The sequence below is a fragment of the Benincasa hispida genome, chromosome 6, assembly GCF_009727055.1.
Source record: "Benincasa hispida cultivar B227 chromosome 6, ASM972705v1, whole genome shotgun sequence".
Taxonomy (NCBI): Eukaryota; Viridiplantae; Streptophyta; class Magnoliopsida; order Cucurbitales; family Cucurbitaceae; genus Benincasa; species Benincasa hispida.
In genome coordinates this window covers 22,713,316-22,726,024 of record NC_052354.1, presented here as the reverse complement: position 1 = coordinate 22,726,024, position 12,709 = coordinate 22,713,316, and the positions used below count along the sequence as shown (strand labels likewise).

At 41.4% G+C, this 12,709-nt stretch overlaps 1 long non-coding RNA gene across 2 annotated transcripts; it reads left to right on the top strand.

Annotated features, from left to right (window-relative positions):
* The first annotated feature begins 230 nt into the window (after window positions 1-230).
* On the top strand, window positions 231-1,082 carry LOC120079580. 2 transcript variants are annotated; one of them, XR_005482272.1, is made up of 3 exons: window positions 231-483; window positions 579-627; window positions 1,028-1,082. It is a non-coding gene; the product is annotated as an uncharacterized LOC120079580 (long non-coding RNA). The 2 variants fall into 2 exon arrangements; XR_005482271.1 differs by having other exon boundaries at window positions 231-452; window positions 1,028-1,080.
* Window positions 1,083-12,709: the final 11,627 nt, after the last annotated feature.

Below are 12,709 nucleotides of genomic sequence, written 5' to 3'. Positions count from 1 at the left end.
AGGTGAGGTCTGACTTTCTTGAAATTTAATCTATTTTCTAACAAATTTCATGAAGGAAGCTTGAGCTAAATCTGATGTTAAGTTAATGGTTTTTGAAAAGGAAAACAGAGCACATAATTTTTGTGCAAATCAGAAGGATCTCTACTTTTTTCTGGTTTTTCGAATATTCTGGGGTGTACAGGTTGGATTAGAAGCTCAATTGGGTATGGTTGGAAAAGAATTCATGAGCCAAAAATGACTAGAAGTAGGTTTAATTTCAGGAGAAAGGTAGAGGGTAGCAGAGAAGCACGAATCTGTATTTGCTATGTTCGGGGGATTTCTGGACAAATCCTTTGGGAATCTCGTTTTTATTTCTTCAGGTAAGTTGTAGAGGGTTCAAAAATGAAGAGCTTGATATATAGTACATTAATTTTGGTCAAGTATTGAGGAAGTTATGAGTGTTGGAAGTTAGGGTATTGAATCTGGGAAATCTGGAAAGAAAATGTGAAGTGTGATTTTATTTCTAGAATTTAGAATTCATGAGCATGGAAAGACAAGAGGATTTATAGTTCTGATGCTCGGTTTCGGTTGTTTGATAGGCCAAGAGGAAATAGGCCGAGTCTACAGACCAGGGAACTAGCCAAGACTGTGAGTGACAAAACAAAGTTCAAAAATGATTTCTAAACTGTAATTTATGCTTAAATGGTTTACATGCTTGAATATGAACTTATGAATGATACATGATTTCTATGAATGGTTTCAAGCATAAGTTTTGAACTTAGATTTTCTAATGAGGTTTATATACGAGCACGTGATTATTGACTTCTTGAAAAGTAGTTGAAACGATACCATTTAAGGTAAAGTATGTATTAGCGAGTACTGTTTAAAGATTTTTAGTTTTTCACGAGCAAGCCGAGTAAGCTTGAGTTGTACGAAAGATAAAGATAAACAGGCATGTTTTAATATTTTCATGTGGTTTTCTGAGACTTTTATTGACTACATGACTGAGATATTGAGCCCGAGGCTATATGGTACCGTGTGCACACAGGTTATATTCCATTGTTGACGTTGAGTGTACTCCGTGACAACGATGCTGTCGGGAGTGCTGGGCAGGCCCCACTAAGACAAAGATGATGGGAGTGTTGGGCGGGCCCCACTACATCGTAGAGCTAGTAAACGTTGGTTGTACTAGGCGTGCCCTACACAATGTTGATTTGTCATGTTAGTTAAAATGTTTTATATACTTGATATGCCTTGCTAGATTTTAATGGCGTACTCGCGAAACATTTGAGAAAGCTTTTAGCGTTACACGTTTATGTTTAACGCCTTGATTGAACAGATTTATACGTTTAAAGGTTTATCACGTGTTCTGATTTACGAATTTACAGTTTTAAATTTAGTCACTCATTGGGCTTCGTAGCTCACTCTTTCAAAATGTTTTCCCACTTTTCAGGTAGAGATCGAGCTCCCACTGCCTGATAACTGCCAAAGTCTGTTTTCTGCTAAAAGCTTCCAGATCAAGCTCTATACGTGGGTGGAGTTGTACATTGTGTCTGTTTGTATTGTAAATGCCTTTGTAAGAACTGGATAGTTTATGTTTGTGTAAGCACTAGATGTCGTGGTTGTGTAAACCTCAATTGGATATATTTTTGGTTGTGATATCTCTATCAGGTTATTTTCCAAACCGAGTTATGTCAGGACTACACTTCATGTGTGTCTAATGGTTTTCAGAGGTTCTGCTGTGTTGTGTTACATGTAAAGTAATTTATATCTAAGATTAATTTGTTTATCAGGTTCAACGATTCAGCAGGGTCAATAGGTATCGTTAGAGGAGGGCGATATCTGTTGGCTTCACGCCATCTCCCTGACTAATCTAGTAGGTAGTTTGGGAGGGGGTGTGACACTTATTTAGAGAACATCAATTCACGAGTGTACAAGTTTATGGCACTGTTGCCGTGGATTGGTAATGGTTATTATTGAGTATGTCTGTGGTATTTTGCAGGACAGATCTCTTTGTACTAGCTGTTTATCGCGGAGAGTAATCTGAAAATTTATGAGTACTGGGACTGACCCAGAATTTGAGGCTGACCCAGAGATTGAGCGTATATTTCGTGCAAGGGCACGGCAGAACGGACCGAGGCGAAAGAAGGCCAACATGGCAGATAATAACAATGACAATGTGGCACCCGAAGTGAATCAAAGGGTGGGACGGCCAGCACAAGATCCCGTTTTCCTTGCTGTTGAACGCAACATTCTGATGAGGAACTATGCGGCGCCCAATCTGTATGATTTTTCGCCTGGAATTTCAAGGCCGATAGTCGAGAAGAATGCAAGATTCGAGACAAACTGGTCATGCTCTAAATGATTCAGAATACGGGGCAGTTTGGCGGTCTACAAGGTGAAAACCCACATGCCTACCTAACCAGTTTCGTCGAGATGTGCGGTAACTTCTCTATACCTAGTGTTACCTCTGAAGGTATCAGATTATATCTCTTCCCTTACACCTTGAGGGATGATGCCAAGAGGTGGGCTCATCCATTAGAGCCAAATGAGATTACTTCATGGGATCAGTTGGTTGAAAGGTTTATGAAGAAGTTCTTCCCTCCGGCTGTCAATGCAAGGCGACGGAAGGATGTGTTGAACTTTGAACGGATGGATAACGAGACCCTCAGCACCGCCTGGGTGTGATTCAGAAGACTGGTGAAAAATTGTCCACATATCGGGATACCCGATTGCATTCTGATGGAAACTTTCTATAATGGCCTGAATAGATCAACGCAGGCTATTGTTGACGAGGTTTTATGCATAAAACATATATTGAAGCCAAGGTCATCCTTGAACGCATCTCGCGGAATATGGATGACTGGGTTGACAATGGGTATGGAGGAAGAGGTTTCGAGAGAAGAAGAAATGAAACTGCCATTGTCCCTGCGGAGACAATGACTACCTTGGCCGCCCAGATGGCCGCAGTGACCTCTATCCTCCAGTCGATGGCGCTTAATCAAGGTGCCCTTTCCGAAGGATCAGTGCAACCCACTGCATCGGCATAAGTGGCCACAATCAGTTGCGTCAATTGTGGAGGGAGCCATGCGGCGAAAATGTGCCCATCGAACGTACAACAAGTATGCGCTATCTAGAATAACCTCTACAACAACACGTATAATCCTGGTTAGAGGAACCATCCTAACTTCGGTTGGGGAGGAAATCAGAACCAAGGTGGGCCAAGCAACCATCAGAATAGCAACTGAGGGAATCGAGGGAAACCTTCACCTTTTCACTACAATCAGAATCAGGGTCAATAGAGACAATCACACAACCAACCATCCTCATCTTCCAACACCTCTAGTAATTCATTGGGGGCCCTGCTCAAGCAATACATGGATAAAAATGATGTGGTGATGTAGGCGCAGACGTCTTCAATCAGAAATTTGGAGATTCAAGTGGGGCAGCTAGCATTCGAACTTCGAAATAGAACACCTGGAACGTTGCCTAGCAACTCTGAAGCCCCTGGATCTCATGGGAAGGAACAATGTCCCTGAAGACATTGGGCAGGCAAGCTGGACCGCCTGCGGAGGTGTGGATTGCGTTCATCAAAGAAAAAAACTATCTTCCGGTCCATATCTCAATTCTATGTTTACATGCTTCCTTACTTCCTGTCTTTATTGCTTTATGAACCTTGTCATTTATTGCTTCTTTAAATTTGTTTTTATGACTTTATGAAATTATTCTTCATTTAATTCTCTTGCATTTATTTTTGAACTCTCTTTAATTTCTTTACCTTTCTGTATTTAATGCGTTATTTTTAAAACTTGGTGAATGATTGGATTAATAAGAAGAAAATGATTACTGCAAGGTCCTTATGACTTGCGTTGATGCAAAAAAAAAAATCAATAATAAAACAATCAACACTCGATATGCATTGTGGTGATGGGTGCATCACACCAACAAGATACACTTTGCATTCACCCAACTCAAATGCATTGTGCTGAGGGGTGTATTGCGCTCGTATGTGTTCTTTGCCAGTCCTTAGCGAAAATGCATTATGTTGAGGTAGTGTTGTGCTGGTAGAAATACCGTGCGCCCGTCCTCCAGAAGGGCATTGAGTTAAGGAGTGTGTTGCGGGGATACATGCGTTGTTGCCTATCCTCTGCAAAGATGCATTTACGTTGGTGAACTCATTGCGTTAAATCTTCACCTTGCACCCATTTGAATAAAACACTAAAGATAATTCTTTTTGCAAACTGAGAAGTCCAATATTTTTGTCTTCCAAAGAAATGATGAGTTAGCAGACGAAAGGACGTTTTCTCTGATGCTTTATAAATATGGGGAGTGCAAATGGTAGGCTTTTTGAGTATCTCGAGGCCTGCCGCGCAGAAATCACGTCGGGCCCATCAAGGCCCAACCTATAAAGGTCGTTCTCTTCCTCTTAGGTCGTTTATTTGCTTCATTTTGCAAAAAGAAACCTAAATCGCTTCTGAATACCAGACTTCCTTCTTCCTAGAATCCTAAAGTTCTTTCCAGTTTTCTTTTACTTCGGCATCCATGGCAGACCAAACTTCCCAGCCATCTTCTTCACCCTCATCACCCTCGAAAGTCCAACTTACCATGCGAGAGGCAGCATTCCTTGCAGCCAGCCACCGTCTCGCTGCTAAGCCACAGAATATCCCTCGAGTCGCCGAAAGACTCCGACGAAACCACTTAGTAGCCAGGACACTTTAGTTCAAGAGGGGGCAAAGCTCAGAAAGCACCCCACTCCCAACACTCTCCTTTGAAAGTGAAAAGAAGAAACTGGACGACAAGGAGGTGTTGGGGAGCATTCTCAGCAACTTGGAGAAAGGAAGAGGACTGCCTAGGTTGGGGTTGTGAACCAACCACTGCCTACGGAGGAGGTGATGGAGGAGGAGTCAAGGAGAAGCGCTCTGGTCATCATGGATCCTAAAGAGACTGCCAATGCAGAATCCTATGAAGGACCCTCTAGAGTTGCGTTAGAGGAAGTGGTGGTTGAGAAGCAGCCGGAGTGGCTGAGGAGGAGAAGAAGAAGAAGAAGAAGAAGAGCAAGGAAAAGAGGTCTGGATGAGATGAGAAATCCCATCGAAGCAAAGCAAAGAAGAAAATCAAAGAGAAAGAGGATGAGGAAAATGAGAAGGCCAGGCTGAAGACGAAGAAAGAAAGAAGTGAGAGAAGAGAACGCAGACGGGAAGAAATACGCCTGAAGAAGAAAGAAAAAAGGAAAAAGAGGGCTGCAAGCCCAGATCTGGACGAAGAATCCACCTCCGTAAGGGAGGACAAGGGGGAATCAGCGAACTAGAGACCCAGTGCAACCTGAAACAACACAAATGATTGCGACTGACGAAGGAGAAGAAAAAGATGTTACCCCCTTGATGCGGCGTCGTAAGGAGAATGCGCCGCAAGGGTCAACCATTGACCCTCCAATTTTGATAGACGCATTAGAAGAGCAGGAGAAGAGGAGAAAAGAGGAGGAAGAGAAGCAGGAGAAAATGTTGCGAGCAAAACTCATCATCGCAGAAGGTAGTTGAAGGAGAATATTACAAGATGAAGAGGTGCGCCGCAATAATGAAATATTGGTAGAAGAAGAAAGGAGAAGGCTTAAAGAGGAACAATGCATTTTGCTGGCCTCCGAGCAGTTTGAAAGAAAGTTTGAGATAGAAGAGAGAGAAGAGGCAAAAGAAGAAAAGAAGAAGAAGCCAGAAGAAGAAACGAGAAAGAAAGAGGAGAAGGAGAAGAAACGCCAAGCAAATGTGCAGAGCTTAAGAGAGAAGAAGGGTGAGGTGTGAACCCCGAATCCTAATTTCTCTACTTGAGTAGATTCCCTACTAAGATCAATGTGATGAGTAGGTTGTTGTGGAAGCTAGTGCGGAATGATAGAGAAAAGAGTGGAGATTTGAAGAAAAGAGGAAATTTGGAAGTTTAACTTTTGGGGAAATACATGGAAATTTGGCTAAGTATAGAAATTAGTGTGTTGATGCATTGGAAGGGTGGTGTTGACGCGTTGGAAAGGTTGTTGGTGAGGGCATGCGGCTGAAGGAGGAAAATAGAGATGATGCGTTAAAAGGCACACAGGTAGGCGAGGCATGCATTGAAAGGCAGCCCATACGTCTAGCAGCCTTGGCTAGCGCCCATGCCATGCGTCGAGCAGCCTCGACCAGACGCCCTGCCCATGCGTCGAGCAGCCTCAGCCAGACGCCCTACCCATGCATCGAGTAGCCTCAGCCAGATGCCCTGCCAATGCGTTGAGCGGCCACGCCCATGCAGTGAGTGCCCTGCCGAGCAGCCATGTTGTGCATTGAGGTGCCCTGCCATGCAGTCAAGCGCGCAGCCCATGCGGCCAAGCACGCCCATGAGGCCGAGCGAGCGAGCGATGGCCAGCATACACCGCATGCCCATGCATCGAAGCAGCACGCCCATGCGTTGAGCGGCTAGCCTGCGCAGCTCGCCCATGCGTCGGTGGCTAGCATCATGCGCCCATGCCAAGAAAGCCGTGTGATGTTGCCTAGTGAGCCATGCGTTGAGGATGGACGGTCACCCTATGAGTTGGTGATGGTTAGCTCATTGTGATGGTTAAATTGGATTGCGACGGCTAAGTTGAATTGTAATGGTAGTGAATTGGCTTGCTATGTGTTGATGATAGGCTAGGCATTGAGTATGGACTATACATTGAAAGATCCAAGAGTTGGACACATACAAAGGATGAGATCACCTGGGAAACATCATCAAACCATATGTCTACTTGGGTGGAAAGCCTTAAGCCTGAAGAATTTGAGGTAGTGGCATCAGATTGGAAGCTCATGCGTTGGCTACACAGAAGGAGGACACTTAGGTTGCGCTGATCAAAATGATGTGTTGGTAGTGTGTGGGAGAAACGCTTGGCCATGCAGCCAAGTAGGTGGTGTCAACTCTGGGGAAGGTTTGGACGCCTATAAATAGAGCCAAGAGACTTCATTTTAGATCACAATTCAAAAATACCGTAAAAAAAGTGGGAAAGTTGAGCAAACCTGGCGTTGGAGCCAAAATCCATGCGTTGGTCATAGTATTTCAAATAGGATGCATTGGACAGTGAAGTCTGGAAAGCAGCATCAACTTGGGATGAGAAGTTCTCCCAATTTACTCATGCGTTTGGAGTGATTCCAAAGCCACCTGAAAGCTCTGAGAGTCTAGTTTTCAAGGTAGGGCTGCCGAAGGAAAGGCTCGAAGGGATCGGGTTGGAAACTGAGAAGAAGACAGAAGGGTCAGGCTGTCGAATAAGCTTGAGTCAGTCTTGAAGATTCTATGATTCCGGCCAAAACACGAGAGGTTCTAAGCTCAAATGTTAGGGTAAGCTTCCTGAGAAATTTTAGAATATGTTTGTAGAAGGAAGAATCTCAAAATAAGATTTATAACTATGAGTAATTTGAGCTGTAATTTGAATCTGGATTCTAGGGGTGAAAAGGGAGCCCGAGGTAGAAAAGGGAGCTACTAGAGTGAAAAGCTCCTAAGCGATCAAGGTGAGTGGCTAAAACGTTTTGACTAAAACATTTGCTTAAAATGTTTGATTACAACATTTTATAGAAAGTATGTTTTAAAAAAGATTATTCTCATACCAGCTAGTTTTATAAAGTAATTTCCAAGCAAACCATGAGTTATGTTTTAAACACATGCATGTGTGAGAAATTGTTGAAAAGCGATTTATATGTGTTAAATATACTCAGCATGCATTTGTACCTTTAAAGCCATGTTTTTATATATGTTATACTTTACATGCTTTAAAGAGAGAAAGTCATTTATGACTAGTTTTACTTAAAACGCGATACCGAAGGACGTTTAAGAAGATATCCGCCCAACTAGATACCGAAGGACTTTGAGAAGGTATCTATTGGTACTGAAGGACGTTTGAGAAGGTACCAAACTAACCAAATACTGAAGGACGTTTGAGAAGGTATCTATACAGAAGTACCTAAGGTATGATAGTACTTAGTATGGCCACGTGCACGTAGGTAGTTAGAGTCAGAGATTGAGCAAAAAGGTTCTCTCTTGACTAGCAGTTGGTGTTGGGATTGTTTTTACCCACCATGGGGTTGTTCTCGACTGAGAAACAGTTTTACTGTTTTATGATTAAAATAGCTTTATATGTTTTATGCTTGAAAAATGTTTGTACTGCAGTACAAGTACTGTAGAAGCTTATATTTCAGTTAAACTCTTTATTGAGATTTTGCATGAGAATCAATTACCTTTATTAAGTCACTCACTGGGCGTAAGCTCACCCCGTTTTCAAATGTCCCCCCCTCCCTCTCAAGTAGCGGTCAAGTCCTTTGAAGATAGCTCTACATCTGCTCTGCCACTAAAGGATAAAGAAATTTGTAATCCGTCTGTTTAGGTGGTTACTGTTAATATTGTACACATGTTACTGTTGTTCATATAGGAACTAGGGTTTTTGTGTTTTGGGACTTGTAAATCTAATGTTGTAATGACTTTAAATATGTTATGTTTCTAAATTAATAATTTTTTGGCTTAAAGACATTCCGCTGTATATAAGTTATATTTTGGTATCAGAGTTATTCCGCAAGAGTTATTAGGCAGTAAGTGTCAGCCAAAGAGTTGATAACTATTGCAGTCACGCCCTTCTCTAGGCTAAGAGGGTGGTTTGGGGCGGGGTGTGACACAAGGAACTTGTTGAACGAGAAAAGGAGGAACAATGCAGGGAGTAGGAAAGGAGACAAAGGCAAGAATTTCACCTTGCGTTGACGAAGGAAAAGGGCAAAGCAATTGCAGAGAGTAGCGAGTCCGCGTTGTCCAAAGGACGTCCATCTAGAAAGAAGGAGAACGATGATATGTTGATGGAGATGGGATTTTTCCCAGCACCAATGACACTACCAGACCTGATCACGAGTGTTATCGTAGAACATGGATGGGACACGTTTTGGCAGTGTCCAGCCATTGTCATTCCAAAGGTAATGCACGACTTCTACCATGGATTGTGATAACTTGTAGAAATACAAGTTATTTATGCTGCCTTATCTAGATATTGCAGCCAAAAGAGAAGGAATATGCGTTGATTGTATGAAAATTAGGTCAGAAATACAATAATTATGAATTAATGTAATTACACCCACTGACATCGTCAAGATGGTCGAAGAGGATATTTTTACTCTGTTTTGTAGGAAACCAAGTCACCGCTTGTGATCAAGGCTCAACGAGAAACTGAACAACGCATCTTTGTTACATTGCGCCCGTTAATCAACAATGAAGAGACGATTAATGAAATGACGGCGCAATGCGACAGTCGATCCCGAGCTGAATTTCAATTGTATGCGGTTATAAATACAATACCACATGCAAGCAACCGATCGAAAGATACAGCTGAGCAATACAAAGGCGGAGTATTGTGACACGTGTACAACTAACCGTTGTGCAGATTTAATGGTCTAATTGCATAACAGAAAGAACATTTATTCCTCCATCTTCGAAATTTCCATAACAAGAAGTAGGGTCCATAAGCCAAGAGCCAAACCTTTTCACCTATAAATACCCCCATAGAATTCAGAGAAGATATACTTGAGAAGGGTATAATTGATACGAGGGCTAATTGTTGCTGAATTATTGAGAGAGAAGCTGAGCTGAGTACTGATCGAAAGAAATCTGGGAAAAGAAGACACACGACCGAGAGGTGAGACTCAGTACGATTCTGCCAGATCCCTACCGTGAAGCTCTGTGCTTAGATCCCTGCTGCTGGTTGAGCAAGCCTGAGAGGGAAGCTCATCCTTCCACTCGATCCATCCACACCGGCAAGCAAATCTCCATTTAGATTGGTGCTAAGACATTGGCGCTCATTTGTACTTGTTTCTAACACTATTTTCATCAAGTATATTTCATCTTCTTAATCTCTTCATTCACAAATCATGTATCAGACGCTAAATAGTTTTATTGAATGTCTCGATCATTTCCATTTCCACTTCTCTATCTATTTTCACTCCTCCATTTATTGATTTCTCCATGAAGTTTTCTTAAAACCTTGGTAATTAATATGGATTAAACGAGTAACTTAATCCGTGATAAAGAGATAAATGCATTTAGCTAAAGCATGCTAGATGACATCTTCCCCTGCGAGAGCAGAAGTGAAGATGTCATTCTGATCTGTCGAGAGAAGGTTAGAAGAATGCATTAACTAAAGCGAGTAGTACGTCCAGAGATGGAAGCAACCTTGTGTTCATACGTTCATCTTCCAACCCATCTCTGAAAGTACTTCTCGCTTTAGTTAACGCATTCTTCCAACCCTCTCTTGATAGGCGGAATAACATCTTCACTTCTGCTCTCACAGGTGAAGATGACGTCGAGCATGCTTTAGCTAAACTTAATTATTTCCTTAACCCAATTTATTTACTTGCTTAATTCTTGCTAATTACCCAGGTAATTAAGAAAACGTCATGGAGAAAGTGAATTATGGATGAATGGAAATAGGCAGAGAGGTGATAATGGAAATGATCATAACATTCAATACTAAGATTAAGCGTCTGATACATGGTGTGAATGAAAGACTAAAGAAGATGAATACAAGTGATGATAAAGAGATAGAAACAAATACAGAAGAGTGTCAGCGTCTTGACACAAATCTGGACGGAGGTTTTGCTTGCCAGCGTGTGGGATGAATGGAGAAAAGAGCTTCCCTCTCAGGCTTGTTCTTCTGGTAGAAGTGACCTTCATACAGAGCTTCAACGACGAGGATCAAAAGGATTCTTTGCCCGAAGACTCACTTCTCGGCCTTGTCTCTTGATTCTTCTTAGATCTATTCTGATTAGTCGCTCAAGCAATCTCTCTCTCAGATCAGTACTAAAATATCGAGTATTCTCTATATCAAGTCTCTCGTATCAAGTATATCTTTCAATGGAATTGTAGAAGCTATTTATAGGTGAAGCTTGACTCTTTGCAGTGTGGTCCCCACTTTATGGTTAAGGTAGTTCCTAAGGTGGAGGAGTGAATATTCCTTCTATTACACAATCAATCTCGTCCGAAATGCACAATGGTCAGCTGTACACGCGTCAGAATCCTTCGCAATTGCGTTGCTCTTTGAATCTTCAATCGTTCGCCCGCATGCGGTGTTATTTTTTATTACCGCATGCGGTTGAGATTGCGTTGATCGCTTAGCTCTTGATCGACTGTCGCATGCGCCGTCATTGTGTTGATCATCTTTTCAGTCTTGAATGATGTATGCGGTGACTTGATTTCCTTCAAACCAGAATAAAAATATTCTATTCTACCATCGCAATGGTCTCAGTGGGTGTATTGACAACAATTTATAATTCTTGCATTTCTTAACCAATTCATATACAATCGATGCAGCTTTTCTTTCTTTTATCCTCAAAATCTAAATAAAACAGTATAAATAACGTGTATTTCTACAAGTTATCACACCCCTAAATTTAGATATATGCTTGTCCTCAAGCATATCTTCTACTAAGGCAATATTGCTAACTTCCTATCCTTATTTTGCGTCGATTGGTTGCTCCGAATGCTCCACCTAGGCAACATTACTTAACAACGCAATTTCCTTCTATCCTTGATAATTCATAAAAAAGCCCTACTTTATTCTTTTATACAACAAATCTTTGCTAAAAAATTCCCTTCTAATTTTAAAAAGAATGTTTACCTCTTCTTGTAAAAACAACTTGATGCGTCCAGATGTGGTGGTCAAATTTGCGTTATTTATTAGAGACTGTTGATCATGGTCACACCTTTCATTTTGACTTGTTCCCACGGGTTTCATACAAACATCCAACTACGGTTGTGTGCCAATTTCAACTTCAACTCTTGATTTTCAGTTAATTTTAACTTTTGCCGATCAGAGGAGTTGTCTCTTATGTTCTTATTTTTCTCATTTTTCTCTTCTCTTTTCATATTGCGTTGTTCTTGGAAACCCACCTTCGTTTTGGCTTGCTCTCACGGGTGTCATGCGAACATCCAACTACGAGCAGGTTCCTTTCACAACTTAACTCTTATCAGGTTGGGATTGTTTTTGGGATTTCCCTTGCACTGACATTGGAGTTTTGTATGATTTTTTTTTTGATAATGGAAATAATGAACACATTTTCTTAATGACTGCATCACTTGATCTCATATGTTCAGACCTTCCCCACCCCCAAATTTAGAGATGCGCAAGGTTCTCATTGCGTTGTTTGGACAGAATAGACAAACACTTAGACAAAATTTTGAAAAGAAGGTTTGAGCAGAATTTAAAAGGTAAAGCATTGCTAAGCTACGAATTAACTAAGTGTTAGTCAGAAAATACAAAGTGTGGGGAATGTTACTAAGTGTATGCATATAACTCATCATGGCAGCGCAATGAATAACACAAAATAAACGATCAAGAACATCGCAATAATGACAAAGGATGATGAAGAAGAGGCTAATGCATATGGAAAGAATTATTACTCGGTTATATTAAAAATTAACCAAGTATACAAGGAATTACAATTAACGCAATACAAAATTTGAAGTATGTACAAAGAATCAAGACATTAGCTTCTATACATAGACAAATAATGAATGAAGTTATCTTTTGTATTTGATTCAGATGGGTGCACAATTAAAAATTAACACTACGCTTCCATTAACGCAAGTGCATATTTGCAGAGGACGGGCAACAACGCATGTATCATCACAACACACCCCTTAACTCAATTCATTTCTGGAGGACGGGCGCATGATATTTCTACCAGCGCAACACTACCTCAACATAGTG